Here is a 21,243-nt window from a genome sequence, read left to right on the forward strand (position 1 = left end):
TGCGAGAGCAGTTGGGAGGCTTTAAGCTAAAGTGGCAGGGGGATGGCAGCTTATGGGGGATGGCAGCCTATGGAAGGAGTCAGAAGAGGGGGGAAACACAGACAGGAACCAAAGATTGAAAGCGGAATAAGAGGTCAAGGGCAAGAATCAAACAGGGTTACAGTGAAAAATAATAGGAATGGGACAAGGAATATTAAAAAGCCAAACCTTCAGGATTTGTGGGTGGAATTCTCTGATAATGGGGCTATGTCCCCACGCCTGCGTGAAAATGGGTGCAAATCACTCTGGACTTTCCTGGAGAAAGTCCAGAGTGATTCTCCATTTTGCAGGGGGATAGCAGGGCCCCGGAGTGCTCCTCGCAGTTGCCGATACGGCACCCTGCACTTCCAGCCGCAGGTCCACGCAACATGGTGGACCTAGCCCGCGGGCCGGTCCCGACAATATAGGACCCCCCCACTGAGATCGCGGGTGCCCGCCGATCGGTGGCCCCCGATCGTGAGTCTGGCCGTCTTGGAGGCCCCACCCACCTCCGGTGATGGATCCCCCTGCCCCCCACCAGGGTGGCCACGGACTGAGCCCACAGCCGCCACTCCGAGCTGCCGATGGGTGGAACCATGAGTGAACCATGCCGGCAGGAACTCGGCCGAGTCAACCAAGCGCGCGATTGTCCCCATTTCTCCGATCCCCGGAGAATCGCGGGAGCGGCATCGGACCCGATCACGGGTCTGACATCCATTCCTCTCCCCCGCGCCGAGTGCGATTGCGGTGTGGAGGCTCAGAGAATCCCGGCCTGTGCCTTTAATGCACAGAGCATTTGCAATAAAGTGGATGAATTAATCACGTAAATAGATGTAAACAGGTATGATATAGTTCATGGATACATGGGTGCAGGGTGACCAACAATGTCAATTGAGCATCCAGAGGTATTCAGTATTTAGGAAGGACAGACAAAAAGGAAAAGACAGTGGGGTTGCATTGCTGGTTAAAGAGGAAATTAATGCAATAGTGAGGAAGGATATCAGCTCCAATGATGTGGAATCTGTATGGGTGCAGCTGAGACACACGTAGTGGCAAAAAACATTTGTGGTGTTGTATATAGACCCCCAAACTGTAATGGTGATGTTGGGAATGGCATGAAATAGACAATTGGAGATGCATGCGATAAAGGAACATCTGTAATTATGGGAGACTTTAATCTGCATACAGGAACATCTGCAATTATGGGAGACTTTAATCTCCATGTAGATTGGGCAAATAAAATTTGCACCAATACCATAGAAGAGGAATTCGTGGACTGTATAAGGTATGGTTTTATGAACCAATACATTGAGGAACCAGCTAACATAATAAGAAAGGAATAATTTACAATCCTGTTGGGTGACGTCCCTTTGGGACAAGTGATAGAACTCTTCATTAAGGCCGAGAGTGACGTAGTTGATTCTGAAACTAGGTCCTGAATTTTAATAAAGTAAACCACAATGATAGGAGGGGCGAGGTGGCTCTGAGGAATTGGGATAGGTTACTTAAAGGGATGAATGACAGTGGATAGACAATGGCAAACATTCAAGGAGCACATGGGTGAACTGCAACAATTGTTCATTCCTGTCTCGTGCAAAAATAAAATGGGAAAAGTGGCCAAACCTTGGTTCAAAGGAAAATTAGAGAGGGCATTATATCCAAGGAAGAAGCATACAAATTGGACAGACAAAATAGTACATCCAAGGATTGGGAGCATTTTAGAATTCAGCAAAGAAGGACAAAGGAATTGATTAATAAGAAGAGCGTATGGCTTGTGGGGAACTAACAACTAACAATCTGACCACCTAAATACATACTTTGGTTCTGTCTTCACCAAGGAGGACACAAATACCATACCAGGAATCTTAGGGAACACAGGGTTTAGTGAGAGGGAAGAACTGAAGGAAACCTGTATTTGTAGGGAAATGGTGTTAGGGAAATTGAGGAGATTGAAGGCCGATAGATCCCCTGTGGACCAGGCTAACGGCACCTGTAGGGTCTCCCAGGCATCTGGAGACCCCAGTTTGTCAGGGAAACCTCAGGATAGCACCCTGGTACACCTGCTGGCACCTGGACACCTTGGCATGGCCCCTCAAGCACTGCTGGGGTGCCAGGGTGGCACTGCCAGGCTGGCAGAGGTACTTTGTGTGCCAGGGTGGCCTGAGAGAGCCATGCTGTAGGAAGGATGAGGGGGATTATGAAGCGTGGGAGGTGAAGGGGCCTCATAAAGTTGGGGAGTGAAGAGCTGGGGGCCCGAAAAGTGAGGGCCCGAAAGGTGGGGGGGGGGGGGGGGGGGGGGGGGGAGGCTTGAAAAGGGAGGCTCTTGGAATCCCCATAACGGGGTGTCCACACATGGGGGAGGAGAGGGGGTGACATTGTCCGTGGGTTGGGGATGTGGGGCACCCTCAAGCTCACATAGAGGTCGAGCAGCCTTTGAAAATACTGGCCCAATCTCTGATGCGCTGGTTTCACCGGCAAGTTCAGCTACCCACTATTGAAAAAACTCTGTGTGCGAGACCGGGGAGAAACTCCCCAAGGCCCCAAAAACTGACTAAGGGTGCGATCTACTGGTCATGTTGTCCTCGAAAGGCAATGAGGCATGGCAGGTAGATACTGGGAGCATGGCAGGTAGATACCAGGAGATACCTCTTCCGGGATATACCCGGCTCACCATGCCTCGCGATTTGAAACCCGCTCATTGTAGTTGGGATCACTTTTTAGCAAATCTGCACATGAGAGTGAGACAGTGAAGACTCCACATATTGGAGATCCTGGGAGTGTTGTTCAGGCTGGTCTCCACAAATGGATAATGACACTTGTGGGGGTCTCCAGGAGATCTGAGGCCCCCAGGTGCTTGCCCTCTGGGCAGGGTAGTACCATGGCACTGTGGGGGCACCTTGGCACTGCCAGCCTGCCACCTTGGCAGTGCCATCTTGGGGGGGGGGGGGGGTTGAGGCCCCCTTTTTGGATGAGTTGGGGCATTGGGAGCGGGGGGGGGTGGGTGTTTTGCGTAGAGGGAGGATGGTCCAGAGATCAGGCTGTCATTTAAAAATGACCCCAATCGCTGGAACTCCTCAGTGTAGAAAAGGGGATTAGGTGCAGCCTCGTCGGGGCGGTCCCTGCTGAGGCCCCATATCTACCTCAATGGCTGTTCAAATGCCAGGTGTTTCTTGGTGTTCTGAGCACTGGGAAACACCCAACTAAATCTCCTTGCTACGAAACTCTGTTCCTATTCGGATACATCGCACCCTAAAGCGAACAGTGCAGGGACACCAATAATTCACAATACTAATTAATGATTTAGGGAGCGAATGGGAATGGTTGACCCGTGAAGGTTTAAAAACATGGGGGGGGGGGGGGGGGGGGGGGGGAGGGAATACTCCTTCTCACACCTGTATAAGGTGTACTTGAAAATTGATTTCTTTGTGGTGAGCCGGACGGTGTTGTTGGGGATGGCGGGGGCACGGTGTTTGTGGGAATTGTAATATACGATCACGCGCTACATTGGCCGGAGGTGAGGCTCAGGGAAGGGCAGTGCAGAGGCCGGGATGGAGGCTGGATTCGGGTTTGTTGGCAGAGAAAGGATTCTGTGAAAAGATGAGGCCGGCAATCAGGGAGTATGTGGAAATCAATCAGAACGGGGAAGTGTCGGCGGCCACGTTCTGGGAGGTGTTGAAGGCAGTGATCCAAGGAGACATTATCTCATTCAAGGCACACTGGGACAGGAGGTGGAGGGAGGTGTATGGACGACTATTGGATGAGATAGTTGAGGTGGGCGGGAGATACATGGTGACCCCCACTAAAGAGTTGCTGCCAGAGAGGAAGAGGTTACAGAGGCAGTTTGACAGGTTGATGGTGGGAAGGCAGTGGGGCAGTTAAGAAAGGTGAGGGGATTCAATACGAATATGGGGATAAGGCGAGTTGCATGTCAGCTCATCAGCTGAGGAGGCAGCAGCGTCCAGGGATATTTTAAAGGTAAGAACGGAGAGGCAGGAGATAGTGTAAGAACCGGGGGAGATAATTGAGGTGTTCTGGGAGCATTTTAGGGCGGAGCCAGGGGGGATGATGTGGGACGATTTCTGGACGGAATTGAGTTTCCAATGTTGGAGGAAGAGAGGAGACAGGCATTGGAGGAGCCGCTGGGGCTGAGGGAGGTGATTGACAGCATTAGGGGATGAAGTTGATTAAGGCTTCAGGGCCGGATGGCTTTCCGGCGAAGTTTTATAAGCCCTTCAAGACAGAGTTGGCACCGCACTTGTTGGGATGTTTAGTGAGGCGTTGGAGAAGGGGAAGCTGCCAGAGACACTGACGCAGGCATCAATCATGCCAATCCTGAAGAAGGGGAAGGATATGTTGGAATCTGGGTCATATAGGCCCATTTTGCAGAGTGACATCGGTTGTATGGGGGCCCGCACCCCACCCCACCATCCCCAAACTCCACTAACCCTGCACTCCACCCCACCGAACCCTCCCCCACAACTGGGTGGCATCCACCAGAGGGGCATCTTGCGTCCCACCTAAGGGGGATGTAGACAGTAGTCCCTACAGGAGGGTGCCGGACAGAGGCCATGGAGCGTGCCGCCAGCATGGGTAGGGCCAAGCACCACTACCCCTACCAGCAGGGATGGATGTCTGCCAGCAGGAACGGGTGCGGCCACCGATGGGGCCAGAGGTGTGGAACAGAAGGTAAAGTGCCATGAGGAACGGCTGGGTGGTGTGGGAGAGGAGGGGACATTTGCGGGCAGGGGCTACAGTGCATGCCAAGACCACCATGTAGCCCATTGGACCTGGTTGGGCACGGGTATGCGCACCATGCTAACATGTCTGCTTTCCGCCCCCTGCTGACAATGGATTTCAGAATCCAACCAGGAATGGTGACCTTCATTCCAGTCGCTGCAGCCCTGGGGGATGCACTGAGCCTGTACGAGCAGCAGCTGCTCAGGGAGGACCCTGCAGCAGTGGAGCCTGCCCCAGAAGAACAGAAGCAAGCCAGTGAGGATGGGGTACCGGCCGCCAACAGGCCGAGAAGGATTTGGGAAGGAGGTGTCCCATTAGGTCTCATGTGTACCGGCAGCGCCTGTCCTTCAAGGACCTGCTGGATCGGGCATGCCGTCGAAGACTCCGGTTGAGCAAGGGGACAGTGCAACATATCTGCCAGTTCTTGGCGCACTTAGAATGGTGTTTGAGAGGGGGGGGGGGGGGGGGGGGGGGATCGTGCCGCACATGCATGGGAAACTGCAACACAGCAGGGTCTCTCTTGTTTTCACGGTGCTGACCTCCACCTCGGTGACTGCCCTCTCTCCAGACCCAATGACCAGGTCGAGTGCCACCCCTGCACAACGGTGAAGGGCTGCAGGTCTGCCAGTCCTGCTCCGTTCTTCTCTCACTCCCCGTGGTCGTGCACCGCATTCTCCTGGGGTGGGGGGAGGAGACAGAAAGTGCACAGTGTTAGGCAATCGAACATGGGAAGCAGAGGGGATGGACAGCTGGTGGCCTTCGTGATAAGGGCACCCGGTCATGGTGGCTGGTGTGGGTGCTGGCATGTGTAGCAGAGTGGGGGGGGGGGGGGGGGCGAGCACACTGCTGGCAGGTGGTGCTGAGTGGCCTTCCGGTGTGTGTGGTGGTGGGGGAGTGGTGTTAGGGTGTGTGCAATAGGGGTTGATGCTGGGGCATAGGGCTGCTCACTCACCCTGGCCGCCCTGAGGAGGACGTGCAGCTTCTTCCTGCACTGCTGGCCGGTCCTGGCGGTGGAGCCAACAGCACTTAAGGCCTCTGCCACCTGTGCCCAGGCCTGGTCTATGGCGGCGGACGACAGCATCCTTCCCACCCCGGGGAACAGGGTGGCTGCCACTCCTCCACGGCGCCCAGCAGGGTCTCCAGCTCGACGTCCGCAAACCAGGGTGCTGCTCCTCGGACTGCCAACTTGTTGGCTTGGATGAGCGCGTGTGGGGAGCATAGTGCTGATATGAGGCTGAAGCTTGCCAGCCTCTTGAGTGGCAATCCGGATCCTGGCAAAACAGACTCCGTTTTACATTCCACGTGGCGCAGGTGCTAACCCATTAAAGGATCCTGAATTGCCCTGGGACCGGTGCCAAGTTAATTGTCAGAGAAGTTCACCGATTCTGCCCTGGTGTCAACACTTTGGCTCTGAAACGGAGAATTTGCCGTGAATGTTTTCAAGAAGAAGTTAGATATAGCACTTGGGGCAAAAGGGATCAAAGGATATGGGGGCAAAGCGGGGACAGGTGATCATAATGAATGACATATCAGGCTGTCATCTGAGAGTACCTTTAAGAAATGGGTGTTTATAAATGGCTATATATATATAAATATCTGCAGTGAGAGTACCTTTAAGAAATGAATGTTTATTAATGCAGTGATGTCAGATAGTGGGTGGAGCTGGGCTGTCTGGCAGCTTTTTACTTTCCTTTTCGACTGTTTGCTGCAGGGTGTGTTTTAGTTTCGTTTTCGGAGCTGGATAGCTGCAGTCACAGCCAGAAGGTATATTCGAGGCTCCATCTGTAATCTAAAGACTGTAAATCGATCCTGATGATTTAAAACGAATAACAGTACTGACTTTAACCTGATGTGCTTCTGGTAAAAGGTGTTTTAAGTCTTATGGATGTTAAAAGGAAAGCTTAAAGGATTACTTAGTGTTGTATTCTTTGGGGGTTGTATTTGAATTAATGGTTGCTAAGATATTCATTGTATGTTTTAAAAAGGTTAACTTGAATTCATGGAATAAACATTGTTTTGTTAAAAAAAATACTTGTCCATTTCTGCTGTACCACACCTGTAGAGTGGGCCGTGTGCTCTTCATACCACAATCTATTAAAAGTTGTGGATCAGATGAACTCCATGATACATTTTGGGGTTCTCTAAACCCTGGCCCATAACAAGGCTGGAAAAAGCCTTCATTCTGGCCTACTCCTGCTCCTACTTTCTATATTTCTAATGCTTGTATGTAAGTATATTTCTATGAATATCTGTGTCCTCTTATAGCTGCTGCATTTTGGCTTGTGTTATGCTTTCAGGCAATAAGAAAAAGGACATTTCACAAGAAAAGAGGGCATATGAAAGTAAGGGACAATTTTATCGTAAAATAAAACACATCAAATTGTTCTGAAAATACTCAATGGTCCCTTCTGACATTCATTGGATCTTTTGGAATTCAATCTCTTCTAAAACAAAGTTAATTATAATCAATCCTCACTTCAAATAACCAGAAAATCCCATTTATAATGACTATTAATCCTGTTACAGCAAACTGCAGAACTTTATAGTATTAGCATCCACCGGAATTAACTCGGGCCATCAGCATTTACTGGATTAAGTTCCAGCATTAGTGCAACAATGAAAACTGAGATGAAACCATATATTTTCCAGCAGTTTGTAGCTGATGAGTAAACTTGAGAAAGTCTGTTTAAGATCCTTTGTGATACAAAGCCTTGTAAGGAAATTGACGTGGTCTTTACAAATACGTTATAAAACATTGCAACTTGTGAATCAGATCTTCCAACTGTCATATCTCTTGTGTGGTGGGTACATTTGTTTTTCCAGTTGCTTCATTTTTATCCCCAATGATATATATTACTGATATCAGATTTAACACGCTGTTCTTTCCTCTGAGGTTGGAGCTTCTGTTGCATAGTAAACTTGCATTTTCATGATGCAAGAGATTTGTGCTGTGATGGAGCAAGTGGAAATCAGTCTGTACAAGCCCCCTTGGGTGACACTATCTACCCTTTCTCATATAGCTAAGGTAGTATCCTCCTGCCTTCCAATTTTCTCAACTATTTCATGGTCTTCAAATAATGCATACAGGGTGGTAAAATTGATTCCTACTTTAGAGGGACAACTACCCTTCAAAAGTTATTAATTGCTCTGAATAATTTTGGTTCATTCTGAAATCAGAAAGGTGCTCTTCAAACTCTTATTATTTCTATCTGTCCTTCTGCCTTTTCCATAGTACAAGTGAGATCTTCCCTTCCTCTATGGCTTCAATTGACTCGGTTACGTCCCTCAGACCTAGATTAGGGGCGCAATCTAACCGAATTGCAACAAAGTCCCATGATGGGTGCAGCACTGAGAAACATCATGCTATCCAATGGGATTGATTGCAGTCTGGGGCCTCAGCGGAGAATATCCCGCCGAGGCCACACTTATCCTGTTTCCTGCATCGAGGAGCCGAGCTCTGCACCCCGGAAATCCTCAGTACAAGAAGATATCAGGTTGCCATTTTAAAATAGCATCTTGATCTCTCAACTCCCTGACACGCCCTCCGAATCACCCCCAAAGTCCCAACTCGTCTATAAAGGGGTCCTCAGGCCTCAATACCCCACCTCATATGGGCTGAGCACCCCCAGGCCCGATCCCTGGCATCAGAAAAATGCCAGGCTGGCACCCTGTCAATGGCAATGGCAGGTTGGCACTTTCAAGATGCCACCTGACACCAGGAATGTCAGGGTGGCACCCTGCCCAGAGGGCAGCCACCAAGGGCCCTCCGATTCCCTGGGAGATTCCCCCAAGTCCATTCTGTGTGGTTCCTGTTTGTGGAGGCCAACACTGAATAGCGCTCATCTGAGGTCTCTAAGGCAAAGGGGTTAGTTCCCAGGCCCTCAGTAGATCAGGCGAGTGCATATTGGAGTGAGACTAATATGCAGATTTGATGGATAGTGATCCTGCTCACAATGGGCGGGATTCAGATTGCGATGTCTCATGAGATCATGATAGATGTTACAAGGTGAGGCAATCCGGGTAGATCCCGGAAGAGGGATCTCCCAGCATCTATTGACCGCGCCGTGCCTTAGGTTTCGGAAGTTCAGTGGTGTCCCTTTTCTCCTTTCCCTCTGGCTTTTTCTTTGCTGCAAGATGTTGATAGTGGTTTTATCAAGTTTTCATTGGCCCCGATATGGCTTTGGATTGAATGGCTGATTGTCTGAGTGAACTGTCTGGAAATTTGCAGAATCTAAATCAAATTGCACAAATTCAGTTTCAAAGATAGAGGTGCATTTCCTCCCACTTTCTTCGATCCCTGAATATGTGAGAGTGCTTATTATTGAAGTTTTCAATGAATGTTCATGTGAAGCGAAAAAGTAACTGTTCAAATCAAGTTGTTATTCTACTCCCCATTCCGCCAATTTTCAGCCTCCCGTTTTCAATTTGGCCAAAGTGCTAATTCTGTGGCGGGGACAACAGTTGATTATGACATGTTTGGATGATTTGTATAGATATGAAATCATTATTTAGAAACATATTTGAGGGCAGAATGTACTGAATTATACTCTTGTTTACAAAACTGTTCGCACTCCGGAGGTGGCCGAGGTCGGATGCTCTTTCAGAGAGTCGGTGCAGACTGGATGGGCCGAATGGCCTCCTGTACTTTAAGAATTCTGTGGTGGTTCTATTCTAATTAGAGACCACAGATTAATTTGGCAATGGGCAAAAGGAGTAGAAATTATGTGAGGAATGATTGGTTCACCGAGTGGATGGGTGAAGTCTGGAACAAACTTCCTGAGAGGGTGGTGGAGGCAGTCGAAGGGTTCAAAAGGGAATTGGATTGTTATCTGAAAAGAAAGAATATGCGAGGTTAATGGGATAAAGCAGGGGAATGGGACTGGGTAGAATGTTCTTTCAGAGAACCGGTGGAGACTCGATGGCCCGAATGGCCTCCTTCTGCACTGTAAAGTTTCTGTGTACTGTGACTTGTAGACAATACTGGGCTATGCATGTTATGCATGTCTTATTTATCATGTAATGTTTTTGGCATCCATATCATGTTAGCCTGCATTACATCTGGTTGTTTTTTTATGAAGTGAATGGTATGATATATTTAAAATCAGTCCAAATCTGAGTACTTGTGAACTGTGCTATCTTCCTGGCTCATACGGTAGAAGGATACAAGTGTTTTTCTAAAGTCGGTAATCGTTTTTTCCATGGCATAGTTTCACTCTTCAGCAAAAAATACTGGTTTGGCCTCCCTGATCGCCCGTTGTAGAATCCTGTTCGGCTGGCGGTCAGCGGCACCACCCAAAGCTGCAGACTGGCTGTCTGACCTTTCGGAATCTCTCCAAATGGAGAAAATCAAATTTGCCATCCGGGGTCAGACGGCGGCTTCCACAGAATGTGGGAGCCATTCATCCAATTGTTCCGGGTCCTGTTTGTGGCCAACGAACAAGCAGAAGAATAGCCAGGTAGCCAAGAATCAGGGGAAAGTAGTCAAAGCATGAGAGGGAAGGATAGACCAGGAGAGGGGGGGGGGGGGGGGGGGGGGGGGCAGGGAAAAGACAGCCGGAAGGAGGACACGGGATATGATAACAAACTTGACATCTCCAGGAACAGAGAACAAGGAGAATACAGGCAAAAGATGTGAGGAATGGCTGAAGCGGAGGTTAGCGCAAGACGACAACGGCAGCGAGATCCATCCGGGAGAAGCAAGTGAGAACACCAACACCAAACCCATTCGAGTATTGCCCACTGTAATTGTTTCTCCGGCACCCAAATGTACATTTACCTCGCCGGTCACCCCACCCTCAAAAAACCAATAAAAACATTTATATATTAAAAAATTCTGGTTTGGCAGTTCTGGGCATCACACCTTAGGAAGAATGTGAAAGTGTTAAAGAGAATGCAAAACCATTCACGAGAATGGTTCCAGGAATGAAGAAATTCAGTTGCATAGAAAGATTGGAGAAATTGGGACTAGTTTCCTTGGAAAAGAGAAGGTTGAAAGGACGTCTGACAGAGGTATACAAAATGATGAGGGGTCTGAGCAGAGTAGATCGGGAGAAACTGTTCCCAATGATGCATATAGCAAGAACCAGATGGCGCAGATTTAATGTGATTGGCAAAAGAAACAATGGTGACAGGAGGAAAACCTTTTCCACGCAGCGAGAAGATACAATCTTTAGTGCACTGCCTGAGAGTGATGGAGGCAAGGTTGACTGAGGCTTTCAAAAGGGAATTAGATTATTATCTGATACATAAAAATTTGCAGTGCGAGTGGAGAAGGCATGAGATTGCACAGGATGAGTTGCTCCTGCAGAGGGCCAGCACAGACATGATGGGCCAAATGGCCTCTGTCGGTGTTGTAGCCATTCAATGATTCTACGATTCTATTTGTCTTGCTGTTTAAAACTATATTATGTTTGATCGTCATCTCTTGCTCCAGTTTTGGAGTTATTGAGGTATTGAGGTAATATCTCATCCTTCTTGAATGTGGGATAAGAGGAGTCTAACATTCAGTTTTGATAAGCACATTTTTCAATCCACAATCTCCTTTTAAGGGGCAGTTTCATTGAAAAAGGAAGTCTACTCCCTAGAAATGGCCTGAGCCTTTCTGGAGTTTGGTTAGTCATTTTACTTCAGTTACTATCTGCAGAAAATAAATCCCAACCAGTGACAGTTAAATGAGTCTCAACCTTCCCGATGACCAAGGAGATTTGTGCTCACTGATTAAAATATAGAATTTGGGTCAGTGGTGCAGAAAATTCATCTTCTTGCCTGATTAAGTCATGCATTCCATTCAATGACTTGATTTAACTTACCATCAATTGTAAAGTAGCCTGCAAACCAAACATGACTACAATTGTGGCTGTGAAGATAGGTCAATAGCCGTAGACAGGTCGGTATAACCCTGCAGTTATTGCAGTATAACTCTGGTTTTGCAGAATTTGATTCGGTAGAAGGACGACTATTGAACCTGCTATCGGAACCGTTAGGAGCAATGCTGAACAAAAATGCAAGTGGATTCTTTCCTCTTAGATTAATTATTTTTTTACAGAATGAAATAAAATGATTCTTAGAAGAACATGGATGGGAATCAATCTCAGCGAACGATAACCATAACTGCCAACAGAGCAACCAACAGGACACTGGAGAAGGAGGTGGTGGACAGATGTAACAGCACTAGCAAGATCTTTTTCCAGCTGTGTTAGAAGGCAGCAGGCCACCAGGCACAACACTGGGCTACTAAAGAAGAGGAATTTCCCTGGGGAATAATCAGATATTTGTATGTCACACATCAATTGCATGCCAACGTCCTACAGTCTGCAGACAATCCAGAATCTCAAAAGACAATTGAAAACAAAATTCTGCTAGTAACTCCAGTTCATGCATAGTCAATTTAATTCATTTTCACATTGGCATATGCAGCATAACCAAGACCATCATAGTGAAAATGGCCAAGGGGAATTGAAGAGGCTTCATGCAACCTGTAATTTCTCATCCATTATTCTACCTGGGACAAATGAAAGGAAAGCCTGTTCTTTACAATTGAAAGGCAAGGAGTTGTGTGGGTACAGCATCCAATAGCTACAGCTCCTTATTTTAAAATCTAACCTGGAAATAGTAAGATGATATCTTCAGAATAGTTACAACATATATGGAAAAACTGAAATAGAGTTCTTACAGGAAGAGACTGGGAAAAATTGTAATCAAGGTAGAGGGTCTGTTGGTGATATGCATCACTGTAAATACACAAGGGGTTAATGTAAGTACATGTAGACTAGCTAGACACTAGAGGGAGCACCAGAGACATGACACACAGCCGCTCAACCAATAGGTCAGTAAGATAGGTCACGACCAATGGGCATTCACGATACACACAGAGGTGACACTACTACAGGGAGGCATTACACCAACCCATATATAAAGGACACAACACATATGATTTTCCTCTTTCCAGTGGAGACACTCCGTGAGAACAGACATAGGGTTGATTCAATATCACACCCACCACGTGGATTGTAGCAGACTGGCTTGTCAGTCTGAGTAGCTATAAGAGGATTAACAGTAGAGTCGAACCTGAGTAGGAGAATTGTAAATAGTTCAATAAAACGTGTTGAAATTATTTCCACGTCTGAACCTTCTTTGTCAGAGTGAACATCAATGAAGCCGCTTATGCTACGCCAAGAGCATAACAAGGCAGGGTCAATGGTTAGAGTGGACCATTTGTTGACCGCCAACTCTAGAAGGGAAGACGGAGAAGCTGAGGAAGGGAAGAATTGCAGATGGACTGCGAAAGCGAGGGGAGGATGTAAATATGAAGCAATGTTCATGAGATTTTCCAGTTTTCATTGAGAGCAGGAAGTGGCATCGGTGTCCTACTAAAAGAGGTGAGGGAGGAGAACTGAGTTGAACTGGAACAAAGATAGTTCCATGTATCCCATGAAAAATCAGGTAGGCAGGACCTACATGGATTGCCATATGCTGCATATTTAAAAACAAATATTCATTCAGAAGATGTAGGCGTCACTGGCTCGGCCAGCATTTATGTCCCATCCTTAATTATCCTTGAGAGGTTTGGGTCTGCTACCTTCTCGAACCACTGCAGTTTACATGTTGTATGTAACCCAAAGTGCTATTAGGAAGGGATTCCAGGACTTTGACCCAGCAACAGTGAAGGAACAGTGACATAGTTCCAAGTCAGGGTGGTGTGTGACTTGCAGGTGGTGATGCTCCCATACATCTGCTGCCCTTGTCCTTCCAGGTGGTGGAGATCACAGGTTTGGAAAATGCTGTAGTAGGTAGGAGCCTTGGTGAGTTGCTGTGGTAAACCTTGCATATTTTAAAGAATGCTGCCATTGTGCGGCAGTGGTAGAGGAGTGCCAATCATATGGGCTGCTTTGTTCCAGATGGTGTGAAGCTTCTTGAGTGTTGAAGCTGAACTCACCCAGGCAAGTGAAGAGCTTGTCATTGGTTGATAGGATTTGGGGAGTCGGGAGGTGAGTTACTCACTGCAGACTTCTCAGCCGCCATCCTGCTCCAGGATGGTGATTCAGTGATGGCAATGCCATTGAATGTCAAGAGGGGGTGGTTAGACTCTCTCTTCTTGGAGTTGGTCATTGTCTGGCACATGGCATGAATGTTATTTGTCACTTATCAGTCTGAAAATTGTCCGGGTTTGTTGCATATGGTCATGGACTGCTTCAATATCTGAGGAGGTGCGCATGGTGTTGAACATTGCGTAATCACCCATGAACATTCCCAGAGGAATGGTCATTGATGAAAAAGCTGATAATGGTTCCGTCTAGGACACTATCCTGAGCAATTCCTGCAGCAATGTCCTGGGACTGAGATGACTGATCTCCACCAATCACAACCATCTTCCTTTGTGCCAGGTATAACTCCAACCAGTGGAGAATTTCCCCCCCCCCCCCCACCAAATGCCCATTGACTAGGGCTCTGTTACTGTAATATCTCCCTGTAATAGCAAGCACGGAGCCTAGGGTGGTGGGAATGACAGAATGACTATCTTCCCCGTGACCCTTGCAGAATATGAGCTAGGGGTGGGGGATCTTATTGACTTCTGTACAAAAGGTCAGCTAGTAAGGAGAGGAATTCATTAGGGATCTACTGGGCTGTGTGTATATTGTGCTGTAAATAAAAACTTTGTTTCTTTACTTTTATTTTGTGTGGACTCCACGTGCCCTTATAAAGCTGGCAATGAGGAGTAAACTGGCTTGCTATCGATGCTGCAACCTACTCAACTGAGCCACCTCCCTGATTTGTTGGCCCCAGGTTTGGATTTATTGATTCGCCATGCCACCATTTGGGCGGTTAGATATATTTGACGCTGGTGTTGAAGACTGGAACCAATACATAGAAAGGATGTGTTACTTCTCCAGGCCAACAACATCACAGAGAACGAGTGGCAGATGGTCGTACTGTTGACAGCCACACGGTCGGGGTGATCCAGAAACTCGCGTACTCACAGGTAGCAGACACACAATTGTTCGGTCAACCCATGGCACTTGTGGAATAACACTTTAACCCGACCCCGTCAGTAATTATTCAAAGATGTTGGTTTAATGCAGCAGAGAGGTCCCTCAGTGAGTCCATCACCATGTTTGTGTCACAACTATGGAAGATAGCCGTGTTTTGCGAGTATGGAATTGTTTTATCCAATATGCTCAGCGATCGTTTGGTCTGCAGTATAAACAAGATGGAAACACAAAATATACTTTGGGGCAAAATCTCCCTGACCTTTCAGTAAGCACTGCAGATCTCCTTATCCCGGGAAAGTGCAGAAAGCAGCCTCTTATCCCAGACATCGGCACGAAAGTGCGCCGTAACCAAGATTTGCAAGGGCATTGCCCAGGTCGATGTTGGCCTCTTCAACATGTCACACTTGGTGACACGATGTTCAGTCATAACTTCAACAACGGTGCTCAGTGATTCTCTGGGATTGTCGTCCACCAAAGAGGACCAGTCGCTTATCAAGTTCGGGCCTGAGGGCAACTGATGTGATGGAATTTGAATCACATTCACTCACATAGCTTGGTCCCTCATGAGATTCCTCAAAAGAAACCTGTCCTTGATCCTCCGGCCCCCTTACTGATCTGGCCTGCTGTGATGCCCCTGGTCTCTCTTGATGCTGACATGCCTGACGTCGTATCTTCTGACTCAGAAATGGAGATGCAGACCAACCGCCAATCGTCCGCCACGGGCTTGTATATTTTGTGTCCAGATCTACCTGGCTTGTACATATTGTGTCGGATCTACCGGGCTTGTATATATTGTGACCGGATCTACCGGGCTTGTATATATTGTGTCTGGATCTACCGGGCTTGTATATATTGTGTCGGATCTACCGGGCTTGTATATATTGTGACCGGATCTACCGGGCTTGTATATATTGTGTCGGATCTACCGGGCTTGTATATATTGTGTCCGGACCTACCTGGCTTGCATACATCGTGCTGTAAATAAAAATTTTGTTTCTGTAGTTTTACTCAGTGTGGACTCCCGTGTCCTTATTAAAGCTACCACACTCGGTCAAATGCTGCCTTATCAGGGGCAATCACCTTCGCCTCACCTCTGGAGTTCAGCTCTTTTGTCCATATTTGGTTCAAGGGCGGTAATTAAGTCAGGAGCTGAGTGGCCCTGGCAGAACTCACACTGAGCATTATTCTGAGTAAATGGTGGCACTGTTGATGGCCTCCTCCATCACTTTATTGATTATTGTGAGTAGACTAATGGGGTGGTAACTGGCTGGGTTGGATTTATCCTCCTTTTTGTGGACAGTGCATTCCTGAGCAATTTTCCACATTGCTGGGTAAATAGCAGATGTTGCATCTGTACTGGAACACCTTGGCTAGGGACATGGCTTATTCCTGAGCACAATCTTCAGTACTATTGCTGGAATGTTGTCAGGATCCAAGGCCTTTGCAGTATCCAGGATCTTCTGCCGTTCCTGAAGTGAATCAAATGGGCTGGAGACTGGCATCCGGAGGAGGCTGAGATGGATCATCCACTTTGCACTTCAGGCTGAAGATGGTTGTAACCAGGGCCGGCTCAAGGTACTGGCAACTCGGGCTGTCGCCCGGGGCGCCATGTGCTAGGGGGCGCCATCAACGAGTGGGTGACCGGCGTCAGAGACCTGCCGACAGAGAGACCGGCCCGCCGATCGGTGAGTCGATCATATACCAGGTCACTCCGGGCCCCCCCCCCCGACCCCCCCACTGCCCCGACCCCCCCGCCCCGCCCCGACCCCCCGACGCCCCCCGACCCGACCCGACCCCCGACCCGACCCCCACCCGACCTGACCCAACCCCCCCCGACCCGACCCGACCCCCCCCCCGACCCGACCCGACCCACCCGACCCGACCCCCCTGCCGACCCGACCCCCCCCCCCCCCGACCCGACCCCCCCCCCCCCCCCCGCCCCCCCCCCCCGAAGGGCGCCGAAGTTCAGCTTGCCCGGGGCGCCAGCAACCCTAGGGCCGGCGCTGGTTGTAACTGCATCAGCCTTGCCTTTTCCACTGAGGATGGGGATGTTTTTGGAGCCTCCTCCAGTGAGTTGTTTAATTGTCCATCACCATTCATGACTGGATGTGGCAGGACTGCAGAGCTTATATCTGATCTGTTGGTTGTGGGATTGCTTCGCTCTGCCTATCACTTGCTGTTTATGCTTTTTGGCATTCTCTTGGTCCTGTGCGTAGCTTCACCATGTTAAGATCTAATTTTTAGGCATGGCTGGTGCTGCCCCTGAAATGTCCTCCTGCACCCTTCATTGAATCATTTTATTGAAAAACTTTATAACTGTTTGGACTCAACATTGATTTTAACAATTTCAGATCATAATCACTGCTCTGATTTTTTTCAGACAGCTGCTGCTAGTAATAGTTCTACTGTTGCCATTCATACCTCCTCTAGCCTGACCTTTTCTTTCTTTCATTACCAGCCCTGATTCCTAATGTGAGTTAACCACTTCTGTCTTCCACCCTATCACAATTTTGTCGTCTTGTTCTTTCCTCTTTCCCTTCATTCTAAAATGAAATGAAATGAAAATCGCTTATTGTCACAAGTAGGCTTCAAATGAAGTTACTGTGAAAAGCCCCTAGTCGCCACATTCCGGCGCCTGTTTGGGGAGGCTGGTACGGGAATTGAACCGTGCTGCTGGCCTGCCTGGGTCTGCTTTCAAAGCCAGCGATTTAGCCCTGTGCTAAACCAGCCCCTAAATCTGTGACATTGTAAGAGACCTCTCGGTTTATTTCCTTATTTCCTCTTTCTTTTATTTTGCCGTTATCATTTTTGATCCAAGGGTGATTAATGGACATATATCTTTAAGTCAAGCAGCAGAGAGAATAAGGAATTCAGATGTTACAGGAGAGAACACTCTGCTAGTTTGAACAAGACGTTTCGACACCAGAGAGAATTGAGGTGGGACTCGGTTTGATTGATTGGCTGGTGGCCAATGAATTAGCCCAAAAGACCGCACTCTGCCTGGTAATTCCAGCGGATCATATTCCAGTGGAATGATTTCAAAGTCCCAAGGTGTGTCAGCCCGACTCCTGAAAGCAAGGGAGCATGCCAGTATCTAGCTACATCCTGGGATACCTAGAGATCCCCGATAGCTTTGAGGATCACCCCAGGATGACGGGTTCGCTCTAGGGTTTAAGGGTTACCTGCTGGGGTCCTGGATGATTGCACTAGTTCAGAGACTGGAGACCGAGGCGGAGACTTGATATAACAAGACCCATATTGTCACACGTGCTGTCATTTAGTAGTGCATCGGACTGCCCAAAATGTCACCTCAATGCCTGGACCACCTAGAGGGTCTTCCAATTTATGGTGGTTTACTGTGCCCACCACAACCTGGCACAACAGCGCGACGACATACTGGAGGAGGAGGAACACACTGTCTCATCTGTGGAGGAGCCGAAACAGGAGGGGCTGGCGGAGAACCTGGGGAGGAGCCGCAGGAGGAGCCAGAGGATGGAGGACGGGTGGCAGAAATAATAATAATCTTTATTAGTGTCACACCTAGGCTTGTATTAACACTGCAATGAAATTGCTGGGAAAACCCCACTAGTCCACACTCCGCACCTGTTCGGGTACACTGAGGCAGAATTCAGACTGTTCAAATTACTGAACAGCACATTTTTTGGGACCCACGCAGACACGGGTAGAACGTGCAGACTCCGCACAGGCAGTGACCCAAGCGGGAATCGAACTTGGGGCCCTGTCGCGGTGAAGCAACGGTGCTAACTGCTGTGCTATCGCGCCGCCCACTGGCCCGAGGGTCTGGCAGGCCTGGAGGACCGTGGATGCCCTCATCCTCGCCCACTTCTCAGAGGATGATGTTTTTTCCATCAACTGCCCCCCTTCCCAGTTCCTCTCCTTTCCCCCCCCATTCCCTTCCTTCCTCCCCATTCCCCTTGATCCTTTCCCCTACCCCCCCCCTCCCCCCCCCCCCCCCCCCCCCCCATTCTCCTGCTTCCTCCTCCCCCAGCTAACCTGTTCCACCTTCCCAGAGTGATGGGCCTGTGTTGGTACCGTTAGTGTGTCAATATACAGAGATGTATAAAGATAGAAGAGTGAGGATCACTCGCTGTGAGGTAAGTTCTGCTGCCACCATTGTTTCCTTGGTGGCAGACCCAGGTTGGCCTCCAGCATTTCCTCCCCCTCTGACGGTGCCAGTAGGGCCCTGGGATCGAGGGGCAGCTGGAGTGAGCTCCAGAAGCCTCTACACCATCTGCCTCTCCCAGTCCTGGTGCCTCCCCGTTGTCTGCACCTTGGTGATACCCTCAGCGATACTACTCAGTGACTGGGCCATGCTCTGCAATGCCCTGGCAGCATCCATTTGAGGTGGGGTGGCATTGGATGTTGGACAAAGGTACGGTGCAGGGCTATCAAGGACAGTCAACGTTCCTCCTGGGTCGCCTGCGGAGGCAGCAGGGGACGGGGCCAGAGGTATGGGGCACCATGTGATAAGCCCTACCTGTTGAGTGACTCATCACCGTTGAACCACCGCCGTAACCTCCCACACTGAACCCCATCCCTACCCCCGCCTAAGGTCTATGGGCCTGTGAGATGGAATGGCCAGAAGCTATGCAGGGATCACCAGGGCAGACAGTGGTACTGAAGGTAAGATTTAGAGTTTGCCAAACAATGTGAAGCACCAGAGCTCATCGCACAGTGAATTATCATCCTCCGTCCCATGGACCAGACCTGCTGACACTGCCAACCCAGTGCCAAAACCCTGCAGGGATGCTGGTGAGGGGCTTAGAGGGGGGGGGGGGGGGGGGGGTTTGGAGGTGCTGGGGTGGAAACTTTTCTGATCTCCTCTTTCTCCCTCAGCAGCCTTGGTGCCCAGACCCTGTTTTTAAATACCACAAGTGAACTGCACTGGCATCACTTCAGCCTGGTGGAGGCGGTGCCTTGCAGAAGCCGGGAGAAGACCAGACCGAACCCTGTAATGATATGTTATCGCATGCTAATGTGAGTTTTGCATGCTGACACTGTGCGGGGCATGGAGTGCGTTGATGACACTGGCGTGGCACCTGATCGCAAGTCATGATTCCTGCGTCGCAAAGCGGAGAATCTAGCTCATGATTTTGTTTATTAGATGTTCGATCTCCTTTATATCACATAATCTAACTCCTATTTTAAATTACTTATCACTGAATTACAGGAACAGTTCAGCTCAACTGTATTGATGTATTAAGCTTTATGAGAGTTAAAAGTAACATGTAATACTGTCCTTTTGTAACAATAAAAGATCAGCTCAACTTCTTAACCATGCATTGGTGTAAGTAATTCCTGATTGGACAAGTGAATGAACAGGAGAGTGGAGGGCCATAGAGACATTCCTCTTTTTCCGGATTGCAAGATAGATTCTAGATCCATATTCCAGATTTGGTTGCAAAAAACACCCACTCTCTCCCTTATCTGGAACTTGCCTGTTTCCTTCCTAAACGATTTAACAGATTCTGCATTCTCCGAGCTGGGTAACATTTCAATCCATGTCATTTACAGGTTTTAATGTCACATCTAACTTTCAGTTTTTCTGAGATTAACGCTTGATTGAGCTTTGCATGGACATTAGATAGATTAGAAGCAAAATTCTCCCCTACCCGGCGGGGCGGGGGGGGTCCCGGCGTAGCGGAGTGGCGCCAACCACTCCGGCGTCGGGCCTCCCCAAAGGTGCGGAGAGCCAAGCCCTCACATTGAGGGGCTAGGCCCGCGACGGAGCAGTTGGCACCACGCCGACTGGCACCAAAACCTGCACAGCGGCCTTTGACGCGGCGCCGGGGCTGGCCGAAAGGCCTTAGCCAGTTCGCGCATGTGCCGGTGCATCAGCTGCCGCTGACGTCACCACCGCACATGCGCGCTGGGGGATTCTCTTCCGCCTCCGCCATGGTGGAGCCCGTGGCGGCGGCGGAAGAAAAAGAGTGCCCCCATGGCACTGGCCCGCCTGCCGATCGGTGGGCCCCGATCTCGGGCCTGGCCACCGTGTGGGCACCCCCCGGTTTCCAATCACCCCGCTCCCCCCCAGGACCCCAGGGGCCCACTCGCGCCGCGATCCCGCCGGCATAGAGGTGGTTCAAACCACGGCGGCGGGAGAGGCCTATCAGGGGCGGGACTTCGGCCCATCCGGGCCGGAGAATAATGACAGCGCAGAAACCCGTAGCCTCCCACCGGCCCCCGCCATGCTCCGAGGCGGGCGGCGGGATTGGCGGCACGCCGACGTTTTGCGGGTGGGAGAATTCTGGACATGGCGGGGGCGGGATTTTCGGCGGTCGGAGAATTTCGCCCATAGAATCCGTACAGTGTAGAAGGAGCCCATTCGGCTCATCAAGTCTGCACCGACCCTCCGAAGAACACCCCTGTAACCCCAACTAATTTTTGGACACTAAGAGGCAATTTATCACAGCCAATCCAGTTAACCTGCATATCTTTGGCCAGTTGGAGGAAACCGGAGCACCCGGAGGAAACCCAC

The sequence above is a fragment of the Scyliorhinus canicula genome, chromosome 1, assembly GCF_902713615.1.
Source record: "Scyliorhinus canicula chromosome 1, sScyCan1.1, whole genome shotgun sequence".
In the NCBI taxonomy this organism is placed as follows: Eukaryota; Metazoa; Chordata; class Chondrichthyes; order Carcharhiniformes; family Scyliorhinidae; genus Scyliorhinus; species Scyliorhinus canicula.